This window comes from Aulonocara sp. 'chitande type north' Nkhata Bay, linkage group LG23 (assembly GCF_057382095.1).
Source record: "Aulonocara sp. 'chitande type north' Nkhata Bay isolate Kocher_YH1m ecotype deep benthic linkage group LG23, A_spYH_male_GT1.1, whole genome shotgun sequence".
NCBI classification, from domain to species: domain Eukaryota; kingdom Metazoa; phylum Chordata; class Actinopteri; order Cichliformes; family Cichlidae; genus Aulonocara; species Aulonocara sp. 'chitande type north' Nkhata Bay.
This window is the reverse complement of record NC_141365.1, coordinates 41,865,777-41,882,992: the sequence shown is the minus strand read 5'-3', so window position 1 is coordinate 41,882,992 and position 17,216 is coordinate 41,865,777. Positions and strand designations below refer to the sequence as shown.

Sequence of the window (17,216 nt, the reverse complement as noted above, 5' to 3'; positions counted from 1 at the left end):
TACTTAACGGTACTTAAAGTAAAGTTTGGTGGAGGGAGGATTAAGGTGTGGGTTGTTTTTCGGTACTTGGGCCCAGGCCCTTCCCATATGGAAAAGAAATAGTAAAAACTTATAAAAGACTTGCATAAGATGTGGCCTACTTCATATAGTGAATCATATAAGGCTTATATGATTTACTCATGAATGTGGCCACCTTCTCATTACTTTCATATATTGTTTTAGTAAGTATCCAAAACATACAAGTTTCATTTATATAATTTTTCAAGGGATCTTATATCTGTTTTCACTCTTGTATGCTTTTCACACAAGTTTCACACAAGACACAAGTTTCGTGTGGGAGAAGTTGACTGGTCTGCACAGAGTCCTCACCTCAACCCGACAGAATACCTTGGGGATGAATTAGAGCAGAGACTGTGAGCCAGGCCTTCTCGTTCATTAGTGTCTGACCCCACAAATGCACTTCTGGAAGAATGTTCAAAAATTCCCGTAAACACACTCCTAAACCTTGTGGAAAACTTTTCCACAATAGTTGAAGGTGTTATAGCTGTAAACTGTAGGCTGGCGAGATATTAAAACCTGTGGATTCAGAATGGATTATATGAGTGTGAAGGTAGATGAGCGAATACTTTTGACTATATAGTGTACAGTATCTGTAAATTGACAGTTTCTATAAATTTTGTGAAATTTTTATCAGATGTTTAACCATTTACCAATCTAGTAAAACTATTTATCTTTTTTTGTAACTTGATCATGTTGTGTCCCATTTGTGTTCAGCTAAACTGACTCAGTGTTTTTTGTGCCAAGACTTTATTTTTTCTGGCATTTTGTACGTTGGCATATTATTTCTGGTATATTTTATGAATGTAATAACAGATAGAAGCTAGAGAGTTATCCAGCAATGCTAGCATAGACTAGCTAGCTTGGTAAATCTATAACTCACTGTGATTTTGACTAGCGTGAACATTTTCGGTAGCAAAATACAGGACTGTACAAAAATAATGCATATCTAACAGTAAAAATTAGATGGTCGAGTTATTTTTTTTTAAAAATAAACAATTTTCAGAAAGAAGGGGGACTTCTTGATTTTTGTAACTTTGTAAACATGATAACTTGAGAACAAGGCAACATGGGATTTTCAAATTGGCACCATGGGTACATCTGTCATGGTCCTGGGTCAGGCCACCCAGTGTTTCTGAGTTCATGTTATTTTGTTTTTTCATCTGTATTCCAGTTTCTTTTCAGTTTTCTAGTTAAGTTCATCATGTCTAGTTTACAGTTTTAGTTCATGGTTTATCAGGTTCCCCTTGTGTTATCACCCCTGTGTCCAAGTTCCCCTCATTGTTGTATGTGTCTTATCTATCATATTTCTGGTCTGTATGGCTCTCATTGTCAAGTTTGTCATGTCTACTTCTCCATGTTTCCTGTTTTATTTTGAAAGAGTTCTTTGTTCATTGTGTTCAGTTTCACGTCCCCGGTCCTGTCATTAGGTTTATGTGTGTCAGCTGTTCTCCCTCATGTGTTTCCACTTCCTCTAATCATCCCTGTGGGTATTTAGTCTGTGTGTTTCAGTTCAGTCTTTGTCAGATCGTCTGTTATCCTCACCACAGATTTCATAGTTTTCCCTCATTGTTTCACTGTGTTTCATAGCATTCCTAGTAACTCTGCGTGTATAGTTTTTCATAGTTCTTTCACAGAGTGTCATAGTCTTTTAGTTTACACAGTGTTTTAGTCTCCTTAGTTTTCCCAGTTTCAGTGTGTCTCTGGTATTTTTCTCATGCCAGCAGCCACAATAAAGGCTCACTTTATTTTTGGAAACTTAGTTCTGTCTCCACCGTGTCTGCTTTTGGGTCTACCTCATCTTCACACCGGCGCACCCCACCGTGACAACATCTACTAAAAATCTCAGATGAGTTCAACTATCTGTTACTTGTAATGCGTTACTGTAATCTGATTACTTTTTTCAAGTAACGAGTAAAGTAAGGGATTACTATTGCAAAAAGGTCATTAGATTACCGTTACTTTCCCGTAGGAACGCTGCGTTACTGCGTTACTAAAACCGTGATTTTTTTTTTGCGAGAATGTCTCATGACAGTGACGTAAGCAAGTGCGACGTTCGTGACAACAGCTGTGTGCAGATCAACAATGGATCATATATCGAGTGCGGGAGAGAGTATGAGCGTGCAGCGTTTAAAGCGTGGAAGTACTGACCTTACTTTGAGTTTGATTCCATAAAAAGTGACAAAAACATTAGCGTCCGTTGTGCGTGGGAAGAAAACTTCTTTTTACAGCGAAAAAAAACCCTAAACAAGCACCGAGTGCGCTACCACGTAATGGGAAATTCACAGAGAAACTCACGGATTCTTCCACTGACTGCTGCGGCACACCTGCACCAGGGCAAACCTCCGCCTACCCCACTCCTGCTTTACAGGTGAAAATAGAGCAACAGGGCCGCTAGTCTTTGATTTTATTTATTTTCTGCTGTGTTTTACTTGCATCTATTTGAAAGACTGAGTGTAAACACAAAAAATATTTTATTTTATGTGCTGGAATATGCAGAAAATAGGTTTAAATGTTAAACTAATTTCTTCCAGTCAGAGAATGTTGCATATAATTTAATTTTTGCTTGATGCATAAAGTTAAAAGATTAAAACTGATAAAACAAGTTTTAAAAAAAGAGACTTTTCCATTTGATTACATTTTGTATGATGGATTATGCAGAAAAAGTAGAATTGGGCTGAAAGATCTATCGCTTTATCACCTATTCAGGTTGTAAATCGTGTTTTTAAAAAGTAACTAAGTAACTAAGTAATTACTTTTGAAAATAAGTAATCAGTAAAGTAACAGGATTACTTTTTGGGGGAAGTAATCAGTAATTCGTTACTGATTACTTTTTTCAAGTAACTTGACCAACACTGCTTCTAGGCCTGACGACATAACATTTTAGCTGCCTAAAAATGGGGACTGTAATTCACAGACCAATAAGTAAATATGTTAATTTCATCCAAACAGTCTGTAGCATAGTAAGTGCAATGACTCATGCACAGATATTTAATATAGGTACATTTTGTTCACGTTTTACAGTCTATAACAGACTTTTAATGGGGTAAAAAAAGGACATGGATTGTGCTGGTGCACTGAACTGCTGTGATAACGTCTCCCTCTCTCACACACACGAAGCATAGAAAGACGGGGATAAAGGGCCTTTTTTTCGTTCCACATGCCAGGCAGCTCCCAGTGGCCTCTCTGTTGACATAGCTGCCACAATGGGAACTAAAGGCCTCCCAATGCATCCCATTATGAGCCTAACCCCAGGCCCAGTGCTGCACTGCAGGGTTAGCCAGTGCGGGCCAGCCGGCATCAGCCAAAGCCCCCTTGAATATTAGTCTGGGTATATAAGACTATCCTCTCGCTCCCGCCCCCTGCCACATTGTTCAGCGTTATTCTGCTCCCACAATAGGACATCACACTTTGGAAGTAATTTTCAAATAGGGGAAGCCAATCAAAAATAATGGCACTTATTGTTTCTCTTTTAACACACATTGCTGAGCGCCCTGCCCCTCCCTCCTCTGTTGCTTTCTCTGCCTGTGTAGCCCTAAACCCCAGGGTTCATTCACGTCTATTATATGGACAAATTAAATAAAACCCGGTATTGGTTGGAGGGGAGCGGAGAGCCACGCCGGCCATCGGTGGTGGCACTGGAAAGAATCAGAGATGGGAGGAACACCAAACGGGGAAGGCCCGAGGAGTTGATTCAAGGCAGCACCAGAAGAGGTTTTAGGAAGAGCTCAGAATAACCCAGGAGGAAAGCACTGGGAAAAGGAGTGAAGTAGAAGAAAAAGTCATGGGTACTGAAAACGGGGACAGAGTTTAGTTCTCCAACACGTAACCAAGTTTGTGCCATTAATGGATATATAAACCTCTGTGGGAGCTACCTAACGAAGATGTGCTAGGGGACAATCTGTCACTGCTAGCCAATACACAGACTATTGGAAAAGTAGTGGGAAATGTATCTAACTAGGAAAAACAAGAACTTATGAGGAATAATGGAGACAGCACCGGGCATCCATTCTTTTGTGCTCACCTTCTATCTATCCAGAAAACATTGCTTTTAAAAAGTGTACAAATCAAAGCGTCTCTTGCCTCTTGATGGACTCGTTGGTTACTGCAAGGGCAAAATGGATATTTGGGAGGAAAATTTCTCAGTTTGCCTACCTGCTGCTTTATTGTCATGGATGCATGGATGCTGGTAAAATGAGGGAAGGTATGTTGCGTCTTCTAAAGGAGGGAGGGTCCTTTGAGGCCTGACAGTGTGTGTGTGTTTGCATGGTTGAAGTTTTTTTGCTAATAAGTTGCTGAAGGTAAATGTATATTTTCGTGCTTTGAAAGCAGGGAATCTGTATAATTATGCAACAACTGTTCTCATATAAGCACTGCTTTCACAAAAACTACAAAAAGCCTCAACATCATTGGCGAAAAAAAATATAATAATTGCACCAAGTTGTAGCAGAGGGTCCCTGCAAAGAGCTACTATGACTACTGTTGATGGCTGGGTTTGTTAGCTGGCAATGGAAAGAAGTGAATTGGGGAAATTTATGTGCATTCGCCAAGAGCCATGTGGTGTCTTTTAGTTTTAGTCAAGAATCTTACGATCATGGGAAGATTAATGCTGGTGTCGTATACTTATACATTCAATTCTCAGTGCTGATTTTGTGATGAGGAAGAAAAGTAGGCCTTCACAGATTTTCAGCTTTAACAAAATGGTTTTATTACCACCGAAAGTGACCACAATGCAGAATCAGAGAAAGGAACAGCTTACGTGGTGTGCAAAAGCTCTAGTGCCTTAAATATGACATCGGTGTTTTTCAGAGCGTAACTGTTGTCTTGGATTGGATTCCTGGGAGCAGATTCTTAAATGTGAGCATGTACTTACAGATTGTTGCGAAACATGTGGCTTGTTAATATATGACAACAGCTCAGATTTCATTTAAGGGGTGATTTAAGCCCAACGAAGAAACCCTGGGCTAGGAAAAATCTCACTCAAAATCACTCTTCTAGCATGCTCAAACTAGAATCATACAAAGCAGACAGAAAGCAGATAGTGTAACTCCAGGTGGAAACACCAAGAGAAGCAAATAGGATAGACAGAGAGACATAAATGGGAGGAAGAGGAGAGAACGCTTAAGTGAAGGACAGGAGTGAAAAGGAATAGGGAAGGAACAAAATAAGAAGAAAAGGTTATCAAGAGAAGGGAGGAAAGGGCAGGTGCGGGATAACTGCTCTTTGGGGTCTTTGAAAGCAGCTGGCCCTGGCTTGAAGCTTGAACCCATTTAGGATGAGCAAGAGACATTGAGAACAAGTGCAAGGGAGCGCGAGAGAGTGAGGTAGCGGCTCCTCAACCCCACACTTAAAGGCCCTCCACAGGAAGTCCTCATTCTTCCCAGAGCGGACACCCCCTACCAACAGCTACGAAAAAGCCCTCATTTAGGATGTGTAGGGGGAGAGAGAGGACCCCCATCCTCCTCTGAGGGGGGTCCAATATCAAAACTTTCCCTCAGCAGGATAGAGAGAAATGTCAGCAAGAAAAACTGCTTCAGGCTCCTGCCCTTCATCATTTTATTTGGATATTGATTTGTGTGTAGGTTTGGCCTTTTCTGAATTTTGTGATGTTGAATTTAAAGTTTGTGGGGATAGGTTAATTGGATAATCCAAATTGCCACTAGGTGTGAATGTGCGAGTGAATGTGAGTATGAATGGTTGTCTGTCCTTGTGTGTTAGCCCTGTGACAGACTGGCGACCCGTCCAGGGTGTACCCCGCCTCTCGCCCTATGACAGCTGGGATTGGCACCAGCACCCCCCGCGACCCTGAAAAGGATAAGCGGTAGCGAATGGATGGATGGATGGATGGATGAATTTAAAGTTGACCAGTCCATTACTGGACACTAATAGAAATGACTGGTGAAAAAAAATAGTTATGAATTATTAATATTCTTCAGGTCGTGTAATAACTTATATCAGGCTCCCTCTGGTTTTTGTGGATCCCCTCATATACAAGTAAAAGAAGAGAAAAAAAACATAATTATGATTTTCAACTTCTTTATACTCCAAAAACTTAATTTCAAATGAAAATGATCTACTTCATGTTAAAATTTGTTTTCTTAGATAACAGAACTGGTATTGTGTTACTTTGTACTGAGGGTAGGGGACAATTTTATTTGAAAATAATGACCTTCACACTTCCTTATAGTGTCTTTATCAATAAGCTTAGAGGAGCCCAATTTTCCACAAACAAGCCACTGCTGGATTTTTTGGATCAGGTCGTGTCTAAGCGTCTAATTTGAAGACATTTTTCCCATCCCATAATTTCTTTCCAGTCATTATTAAAATTGGCAAAGATGACCCTCAGACCGACCTCATAAGTTATATGGATTTTTGCTTTCAGAAAGCAAATCAACTGAAGATTGCTAACCGACCATACGCTCCCAGCTTCACAAGTTCATTGAGTTTTTGGTGTTGCTTTTTATTATTATTTTCTTTGTTAATAAAATTAAGTTATAATTGTGCGTTTGGGAAAAAGGATCATTATCATCTGTATGCTGAATTTCTATATTTGCCTATACTTTTTTCATTATACACGGTTTTTACATACTCTCAAATTCCTACTACCTTTACCTCCTACCAAAAAAATCAGAATATGTCAAACTTACTTTGTCAAACAAACTTAGACTAATAAATCAGACAGCTAATTTGTAAATGTCACCATTTTTAAATTGTAATTTGAACTTTATGACTTATTTTCTTTTACTTTTTCACTGTATTGCATGTTTTTTTAAAGGTAGATAAAGAAGTGGGCTTTAATTTCATTAGATGTGAATTTGTGTTCTAATAGACATAAAAAAAAGTAGATTTCATAATTAATCTTGTTTTTTCTTAATAAAATGTTAAATCATGTCTCCTCAAATGCATGTTGTTAGCCAAACATTTGTCAAGTGAATAAATTAATATGTTTTTACACACACCGTACTCCACAACCTCATAAACTGGTAAGTTAACATAAAGTTAGAACAACTGTGATTTCAGCTGACAGAATCAGATGTGTCAGGTAAACTCGGCCACAGTGGGGTTGTGTGGGATTAGCTGCTCTTTGCCACTGGCACTAACCACACACACACACACACACACACACACACACACACACACACACACACACACACACACACACAGAGAGAGAGAGAGAGAGGTATCTGTTGGCAGTCAGCTGTTTTCTCTGCTGATGACAGAGAAAGTAGGGGCAGGGTGTGTATGAAAGTAGCGCTGTGCTTGTGATATCATTGCATATGTGTTATACCAACAGTGAGCTGGACTCATTTAACTTCAGCAGTTTTGTTAACAAACAAACAAAAAGTAAATCCTGAATGTCATGCAGAACTAGTTAATTTCTTTCATTCATTCATGATTTACAATAGGGGGGAAAAATCAGATCTCATAGGAGGATATGAATCTCAGAATTGCTGATGCATCCACCTCCTCTGGAGGAAGTACTACACTGCAGTTCTTGCACTCACACCTGTGACGTCACGTTGTCCCAGGGAAATGAAAGAGGTGAATGCACTGACAGTACTGAGATCCATATTCTACAATTAATGGTGTGTAGTCTCAGTTAACGTGTCTTACTTTACGTTTGGTTATTATTTGAAAAGTAGATAATCCAACTTTGACATTTGCATTGACTGTAGTTCTGTGTTGAAAAGGGCCAAACTAGGGTGTGCCAACCACCATCTACTGTAGGTACTTACTTTGCTTCTCTTACTTTTACATCCCCACTTTAAAGCTCTTACCTTGGATTATGATTGCAAGTTCTGAAAGTTTAGAAAAAACGAATTTTGATCTGCATATAGGAGAGAACAACCTGACCGGTAGCTCCCAGGAGACTTGAGCTGAGCCCACCCGTTGAGTCGTTTAAAGCAGCAAACAGTTGGTTTTTTTGTAAAAACCCTGTCGTAAAAAAGAATTCAGCTGCTGGATTTGAGCAGTGGAATGAAAGCGAGGTTCCAGCATGCATCATGATTTCACACTGTGTGTGCAGTGGATGTGCTTTGTGTATTCTGACAGATATGTGTGTGTTTGCATTAACCAGACAGGTTGAACTGATGCTGATCACTTTGATGTGTTCATTGTGTGTGTGTGTGTGTGTGTGTGTGTGTGTGTGTGTGTGTGTGTGTGTGTGTGTGTGTGTGTGTGTGTGTGTGTGTTTGCATTGGCTGAGACTGACTGCTCTCTGAGGGACTATCATTGCTGGTAATCCTCTTCATGGCCGACTAATCTGTTTTCGCCGGGTCACTCCATCCCCGCCCTCCCTCCCTCCCCCCGTCTCTCTCTTTCTCTCTCTCTCTCTCACACACACACACACACACACACACACACACACACTTCCCTTTTCTCTCTTTTCACCACTCCTCAGCAGGGTTCCTCCCTCTCTCCTTACCTTGTTCTTCAAAGGTCACTTCTTTATTCTTCCCTCGCTCCTTTCTATCTGCCCTTCTCCCTTTAATAACACTAATCTTATTATACAAAGAATCAAGGCTTTCATGTTTACCTCCTGTCCATTTGAAAATCAAACTAATAATAAGAGGTTAAGGATCTCCTTCCTCCCCCTCTGTGCTCTTCCTCCTCCTGATCCTTCCACTCTTCATTTACCATTTCCTCCAACTTCCCTCTGATCATGTAAGAGCTACAGGAGTGGCCTTACAAATGCAGGATTCTTTCAGGAGTAGTAGTTTCCATCTGCAGCTATTTATATCTTGTGGCTATTGCAGTCTTTTCTGGGACCTCTGTGCCCTTCCATGCACACATATGTAGAAATGTGAGCAGACAGAACAACAGAGCAGGCATCAGTGTCAACACATATAGCACTACTTAAATGCAGAACTCCATGTGGGATTTGCTAGTTCACTTCATAAAGAGCTGATTTACCAGGAGTGTGGCTGAGTCTGACCTTCTTGCTTGCCTGAGCAAAAATGTGATGATTGTTTTAAAGCCATCTCTATGATGCTGTTTCTTGCAAGAATCCTGTACTGCTTCTCAACACACAGTTTTAGTTTCTTTTTAGTAAACGCTGATTGCAAAGCACCTTATGTCATGAATCCCAGGGATTAACATTTCTATGCAGTATACGACAAACACCTTAGACCTCCATTAAATTAAAAAATACTTCTTTCCAATCCTTCCAATCATCTCCTCATCTTTCTCAACCCTTCAGCTTACCTCTGCTCTCACCGCTGACAAAACCCCAATCAGATTTCTTCCCAGTTCCTGCACAAACAGGCAAACTCAAACACATGGTCTAATCATATTTCTGCCTATCTAGAAGCAATCAGTGATAGTGTTGGCTGCTCCCGAGCGCCTCGACAATACTGGCAGAGAGGGAGGCCACGCATGCTCTAATTAAATTAAATGTGTATTCTGGTGTGTGTGTGTGTGTGTGTGTGTGTGTGTGTGTGTGTGTGTGTGTGTGTGTGTGTGTGTGTGTGTGTCTGTGGAGGGTTGTGGGTATGTGGGGGATGTTATGAGGGAGGGGGGCACAAATAAAAATGTAGCCGCGGCATCAACACTGCTTGACCCGCCTGCAGCAGATGGAAGAGCGATGGAGGAAATAAAGGCTCGATGTGAATAGCTCAGCTGAAAGTGCCAAAGGTCAAAGCAGGATGTTGATCATCGCTGCTACATTAACAGCATCATGTTTTTTTTTAATAATCTGTTTTTACACATCACGTTTCAGAAATTACTCATTAGAGTTTGACAATTTCTGCTAATGAATTTCCCATTCCTTTCCTGCTTGTGTTTGGGAACACAACATTCCCGATCCTAACCTATCACCGACAGACAAGACTAAAAAAAAACAAAGAGTTAAACATGAGTCTGAAAAGCAAATACTCACCTGCTTACTGCAAAAAAGACTTTTGCACCTGTGAAACAGTTTTTGATTGCTCATTGCACAATGGACTATGTCTTTTTTGATCTACCTTTTTCTTAAGTAGGTCCCTGTTTGCCTGGTTGCATTGTACGCTGGACAAACATTGAGATGGAAGGCAAAATATCAATTTCTGCCTAAAGGTTCAACCTTTGACTACATCTTGTACAGTTAATACGAGAGGAAAGGAAAAAAAGCAACCAGACAATGTGCCAACGACAGAAGTAAATACTGTAGAGCATAAACAATGCAGGTTATATGAAACAGTCTTTTCAAATCCTTTCTAAAGAAAGGAAATGCATTCAGAATGCTTGTAAGGCGTCAAGGATGCACGTAATGTGTAATTTCCCTGGTTTAGAGCAAAAATCCAGATCACCTCACAGAGCATTTGGTCTCAGCTACGATGTAGAAGCTCATCTGAAGCTGAAACATGAAGTCAGTCAGAAATCATGCGCTCTTACATTTGGTACGGCAGTATAACCAGTTGGCTTTAATGGACTTTATTTTTAAGTTTGCATGCTTTTCCTCCACCCCCATACTCCCACCAAAGGCTCTTAATCATTTGTAGTAATTACACAGTTCACAGCTCAGCAAGTCTTTCTAAGCATTTTCTTTGAAAAGTTCAGATGGGTCCTCAAGAGGTGGACCAGAGTAAGAGTAGGGAAATGGCACAGCCTGAGCATCTCCACTCTAAGCATCTCCATGCTGTTTTTGAGATATAAAGCTCAAAGCAAGTTTCTGGTCATTGCTGCTAGATCCCATTAGCAAAAAGTGATGACCTGTGGTCTTGTTTACACTGAGCTGAAAACTGTTTTATTTTATGCAAACGGACCTGACCGGAAAGAAAGGCTCAGGATATGTGACTTTAAGTGTCCAACATCTGTATTAGAAATGTTAGAGTAAATGGTTTTAAAGCTCCAGTGTAAATGCGGACTTCTCTGCCTGCACCCTTAGCTGTCTGCCAGACAGGCAAAACCCATTAGCAAGGCTCTGTTAGCAATCGTCTTGTAAACCGAGACCCCAGGCATTCATTAGGCATCAATCAAAGGACGAGGTGTGATGATTAAATGATGAGTGCAAATGCTTAACAGTGTTCGGTACACCAGGCCACTTTACTCTGACACTTGAAAATGGGGTGGGGGGAAATGGATGGAAGAAAGATGATGTTAGTCTCTGTGGAGATGGCTGGAACTGGATGGTTGCAACTGGTTAATTTATTCATGCAAGTTATTAAAGAAAGTGAATTTCAAAACCTTGAAGTCAAAGCTTGATGATGCCGCCAATTGCTAGTGGAGCGAAGAGAAGTTAAAGTGCTCGCATTGTCTCTCAGTAATCATCATTAAACTGTACTTAGTTCAGGAATTTGTAGACTTTCTTCCAATTTCACAGCTTAGAACATTTCAGTGAAGCGGCCGTAGTATCCGAACAAAGTCTGTGATTCTCCAGTGTTCTGAAACCTGTAACAGTAACAATGAATACATCAGTTTTAAATAACTCACATGACATATAATGCAGCCATGTTAAATTCTTTTACTCGTGCTAATATTTGCACATTTGCAAACATTTTTTTCCTCGTTTATTTGGTTAAAAACTGCATTTGAGTGTCAGTCGTAACTCCTACATTTGTGCTGTCCAGGGGGCTTTGGTAACCACCAAAGGGCAACACCCATAAGACAAAATCACAGACTGCATTGTATCTGTCTGTGCATAAATTCAGCCCATCTCACTGGAACATGGCACAGTGTTTTGGTGGTGGTGGTGGGGACGTGGGGGGATCACAAGTATACTGGCCAAGACCAATCAGCAATCAGAAAAATGTGCTGAAACAGTCTGGGAAAGACGCCTATCACATTTTAATATTTGAGATCGCTATCAGTGCCACACACTTTGCACAAATGCTCCAGTACCCCATCAGTCTACAAAGAAAAAAAGTCTTGATTTATTTGTGTATTAGCCTACTAAGTATTAAAGTTCAATAATGAGTTAGTCAAGTTTTTCTCAGTGCAATTATATAAGTTACACCAAGCAGCTTAAAAATGTAGAAATTTTTTTTAAAAAGTTATACTTTACGATATACTTTTCATATCCTGGTTATACTCACCTCAAGTCTGTTGTTTCTACCTTTTGACAGGAACAATGTTCTTACATATACTGGAAAGCATCGTGCTTTGTTGGAGGTCATTACAGCAGATCCTTTTTCTAAATCGTCAGAGGCTAAAACGTGAACTTCGCTGTCAGACATGCCTGGGCGTAACTCGTTATTGTCCACACAAGGAAAGGGAAATGCATGCAGTGTTGCCAACTTAGCGACTTTGTCGCTATATTTAGCGAGTTTTCAGACCCCTTAGCGACTTTTTTTTAGAAAAAAAGTCGCTAAAAAAGACGTGAAAGCGCGTATCGCTTTTACTCTCAACAAGCAGCGGGTGCTGTAACGCAGTCAGTTCTTCTTTTACTCTTTTACTCTTATGCTGTTTTGTGGATCACAAGGTTTAAAACTACTTATAAACACACACACACAAAGTAACTCCATCAGAGTGCCAATTTCGGGTCACTTTTGCCGGTCCAAGCCCGGGTAAAGGAGCAGGGTTGGAATTATGACATTAAAAAAAACAATAATTGCTAAAAGAAATTTAATTTGTAGTTCTAAATAAACTCTAAATGCATTTAGGACGTTTTTTACTCACTTTATGTCTCTTCCACGATGTTATTTCTCTCTCCAACAACATAGGTTACAATTAGATTAGCATGACCATATATGCAAATTAGGCGATGACGTCATTTAACGACTTCTAGCGACTTTTAGGACAACCAATAGCGATTTTCCTTACTGAGGAGTTGGCAACACTGAATGCATGTCGTTGCTCTATCATTGGTATTACAAAATGATACCTTCATGTGATGTAAAGGTTAGCCTCAGTGGGCAGGGGCTAAGAGAGTCTATAGATTTTAGCCCCCAGTCACACAGGCTTAGAAACCATTCAGCAACCACCGGTCGCTATAGGGAAAAATTTGTATTTCCCAGTTTGTAGTAAAGTGGTTGATGCTGGCCATTGCTGGTGTAACAGTGGTGCAGATAGGTATATGGTGCAGCAGAGTATACATCTCATCAACTGGTCACTAAGCATTAGTAAAAAAAAAAAAAAAAAAAAGGTGAGGCACAGAGGAAACTGAGACCACTCGCTTTCAAAGTAAAAGTTGTCCCATTTTTTATGCGTATGTTCCAGCAGTAAGACAAATGGTCTCTGTTTCCTTTTGCCTCATATATTACAAGTTTCACTGCTGCTCAGCGAGTAGTTGGCAAATTCTTGTAGACAAGTCAGAATGTTCCATCTTCCAATCATTCAGCTTGCATGTATGAGTCTTTACAGATGATCTAAATCGTTTGTATTTTGCTAAGAATCAGTACACAAAACACTAACAACCGATCCAATCAAAAATCCCACTATATGTTGTCATTTAAATTCTTGATTGGTATTAAGGTTTTCAAAATAAAAGCATTCTGTAATAACTTATCAGGATGATAAGGAATTATCTAAATAAAAGCAACTGTTGAATGTTCACCATAATTTACAATAGTCCAACCATACAGAACACAGCCCCCGACTGCAGCAGGTGTCTCTGTACCTGTACGCATTGTTACTACGAGTACCTTTTCAGCTAAAATAACACCCCCGCCCCCCGTGTGTGTGTTTTTTCACATGAGCAGAAAAAAATGCTCTAAAAGTATTCAAAATATATATGTAAATATTGCCTCTTAATAGATGTAGAAAAAATGAAGCTTTCAGAAAACAAAGCAACATCTGATGTGATACTGTAGCTCCTTTTATATGACGAGCCAGCCCATGACTAGATAACATATCTGAAGCAGCGCTAGCATTTTCTTTAAAGAAAAGCTTAATTCGACTATGCCAGGAGGTTTTTCTTAACAATTGTTCTAAACACTTAACATATGTCATACCTTCCAGCTGTGTATTCATACTGTATGCAAGCATGCATGTGTGTGTTTGTGTACTGTCTGTTCAGTCAGAGCTGCTGAGCTCCAGTAGAGCTGACAGTTTGCTGTGACAGTGAGCCTTAAACAAACCCACCGGGTCGGCTGCTGCACAGAAGAAATGCCTTTGATTCTGTTAGAATGTGTGTGTCCGTGTGTGTGTGTGTGTGTGTGTCCGTGTGTGTGTGTGTGTGTGTGTGTGTGTGTGTGTGTGTGTGTGTGTGTGTTCTTGGACTTATAGGTTAGAGACTTCAGGCCTAAAAGCAGATAGAAATAATATCCTTAACACCTTGTTTTATCTAAAAAATATCTGATCATGTGCTCTGCGCAGGAGTGAGATCGATATGATGTATTAAGTAGAGCTAAACAGATTGGGATATCTTTTAAATTCCCTTTTTGCAATATTATTGTATGTTTTATAAAAAGATGAGGATAATGGAAAGTGTCTTTGATACAATTAGTAACTTAAAGTTCTAAAAACGTTGCTGAGGAGCATCGAAAGGTAAAGTCTACCAAGTAAAGGTTCCAGTCTGTTGTACTATGAAGTGAGAATGATAGGTTAGCGACCTATGTGGAGCATAAAGTCTGATTTTACTGGGCTAAATCAACTTTCAGAGCTTTAATGTGCAGCTGAGAGCAGCAAATAAAAAACACTGGGAGCAGCAAAATAAAGAGAACTTGAGACAATCTTCTTTGTGATTGCGACTGATGCGTGGTTGTGATTATCATCACCAGTGCACCAGTGTTGCATTTTGCTGTTATATTTTAATAATCTTGTAAAATCTCTATCACCCATTCTAATGACAATATCTCTGCTAAACATTTTGCTCACGAATTTCATGATCTCAGTCACTCGTTCAGCTTCTGCTGAATTAAAAAAAACTTCCTATTTTGTAAATCTTGGTTATGCTGTGTTTGGCATGCCGGCAGTGGAAGCTGATCTTGAGCCTTCAAAACAGGACTTCAGAAACTAGTGGATGGCGTCACAGTAGTTATGTCAATTCTTTTAACATAGGCTGCAGCAGAAAGCTGGGTTAACAAAGAAAGCTGTGTTGATTGACTGGGGTTTAAGCTTTGTTAAGATAGCTAACACAAAGCAAATCTGACTATGTTGAACTTCCTTCGTAGTTGTGAACATATTGTATTGACTACAGAGTGATCGTCATCTGACGAAATGAGGGTTTCTGACAGCACAAAAAACATCTTTTACATGAATTACCTCTGTCTGAAAGTGCATACACATAGATTTTTAATATATAGACCATGAAACAGAAAAAAAAACATAACAAAATACAGCAGTGAATGCGCTTATTGAAAGAAAAAAAACATGTCTGATAACACAAGAAGTCATCCAGTGTTTCATTATTCCTTTTTGGCTTTTATAAACTTGAAAAACTGAATAATTGTTTTAATCCCACATCTGAAAGTCTCACTTTCCAAAAATCCAGAGTCGACCTACAGCAGAGCTTCCTGCACTGTGCTATCGGCCCGCTGGCTGCCCTGACACAAACAATATCCGTCAGAGCAGTCTGGATATTTCCAGCCTGTCCAGGCTCACTCAGTGCTGCTGTCTGCTTAAAATCCAGCAGCTGCTGGATACATGCATATGCAATTTTTAATTTTAAGTACAAAAATAAAAAATATTCATGTGCACCAACTTTCAGGTAATTGAACCAGTGCAAACTATTTTAATAATGTCATTTCGCTTATACAGAGGACTTTTGCTATTTTAGTGTTTAGTATGTTTAAGCATTCAATTTGTTAGAAATGTGAAGGATTTTGATGATGGGAAAGCATCTAGTCTAATTTTAAACCACTGAAGAGATAAATGTTCCAGGGAAAACACTCATCTTTTTTTTTATTCACAAAACTAGGGGGGGGGAATAAACCCAACCAAGCTGTAACTTTGGCCATGACTTTTGAATGTGATTTTGAGGAAAGGCTATTTATTTATTTAGATTAGCTGAGCTTGTCAGGACAGCAGCGCTCATATCAAGAGCAGTAATAATAGTATAAAATGAGGGAAACTGTCTGAATGAAGCTGTTGTTTTTGTGCTTCCTCTTTTAAAGTGCTTTGTTCCCCACCCCCCTTCTATCAAGTTTGCTAAACTGCTCTGTCTGTTGCAGACTTTCACTGATCTGAAGTGAAGCTTGAAAATGAAGAACTGCATCTCATCAACATCATCTGCCACCTCAAGACAACAGGATTACTGAACACACAAACTCAGGAGTTTTGATGGCTAAAAACCACATAAATGTTGTTCAGGTTCCTTTAAACTGTTTCACTAACTGCTAACTCTTCCACTGAGACACTGAACAAACTACTTGTATCCTTCCGGGTTTCTGCAGATAATGTATGATTGTGGATGTCACACGCTGCCTTATCAAAAATGAAACTGCATGATTCAAGCTACATTATCCATGCTTTCTCTGTCACTCTCACATCTTTAATTTGTTAACATTCTCTTCCTATTCAGCGGCACAATAAACAGTTGAGGAGCTGGTGAGCTTTAACACAGCCAGCACAAAGCCTCACTTATAATACACAAGTTGTTGCATTGACAGGAGTTATTAGGGCAATACATATGTCAATACACTCCCTCAGTTACATCTACACCACCTGGAATCTTAACATGTTGTTAACCTTCTGTAAATACTATAAAGCTTCACTTGGATAACCTGATATGAGTCAGTTCTTTATTTCATCACATTATTTTTGTCCACTGGCTCCTTAATAACAATTAAACATGCATGCAAAACACAGCAGCTATTTACTTAGTCACCATTTACCCCTGTTTCCATGGCACAGCAGGGAACACAAACTCCAGCAAGCTACCCTTATCTTTTTTAATAATAATAATAAAGTTAAAGAAAATTACCAAAGAAAAAAAACTGACATGGCTTAAGAAAAAAGATGGATGAACTGTTCATTTGTTTCCACTTCCAGTTCTGTGCTTTTTGAATATATAACACAAATTGTTTTTCAGAATAACCTGATAATGAAGATTAATATGAAGAGAATACCTGATTAGGTTTGGAAATCAGGCTCAGTCAGGGACGGAAAAATAAAGATACATTGGATTAGTATTGTGAAGGCACCTGCACTGGCTTTTCTAACTTCATATGGTTCAAGGTCACATGTAAATAGTTCTCCAAATAATACAGAGTGACTCCAGTAGATCAAATTTTCACTACAATGAAGAAAAGTGGATCTCTATAACAGCGACACACTTCACCAGGCCCTCAAATATTCCTCTG

At 39.5% G+C, this 17,216-nt stretch overlaps 1 long non-coding RNA gene across 1 annotated transcript in view; it reads left to right on the top strand.

The window, feature by feature from the left end:
- The window catches only part of LOC147302467 (uncharacterized), a 102,143-nt gene extending 85,353 nt beyond the window's left edge, over positions 1-16,790 (top strand). The window contains exon 3 of the long non-coding RNA XR_015127246.1: positions 16,086-16,790. This is a non-coding gene — a long non-coding RNA (uncharacterized LOC147302467). The remainder of the gene's footprint in view (positions 1-16,085) is intronic.
- The last annotated feature ends 426 nt before the right edge of the window (positions 16,791-17,216 follow it).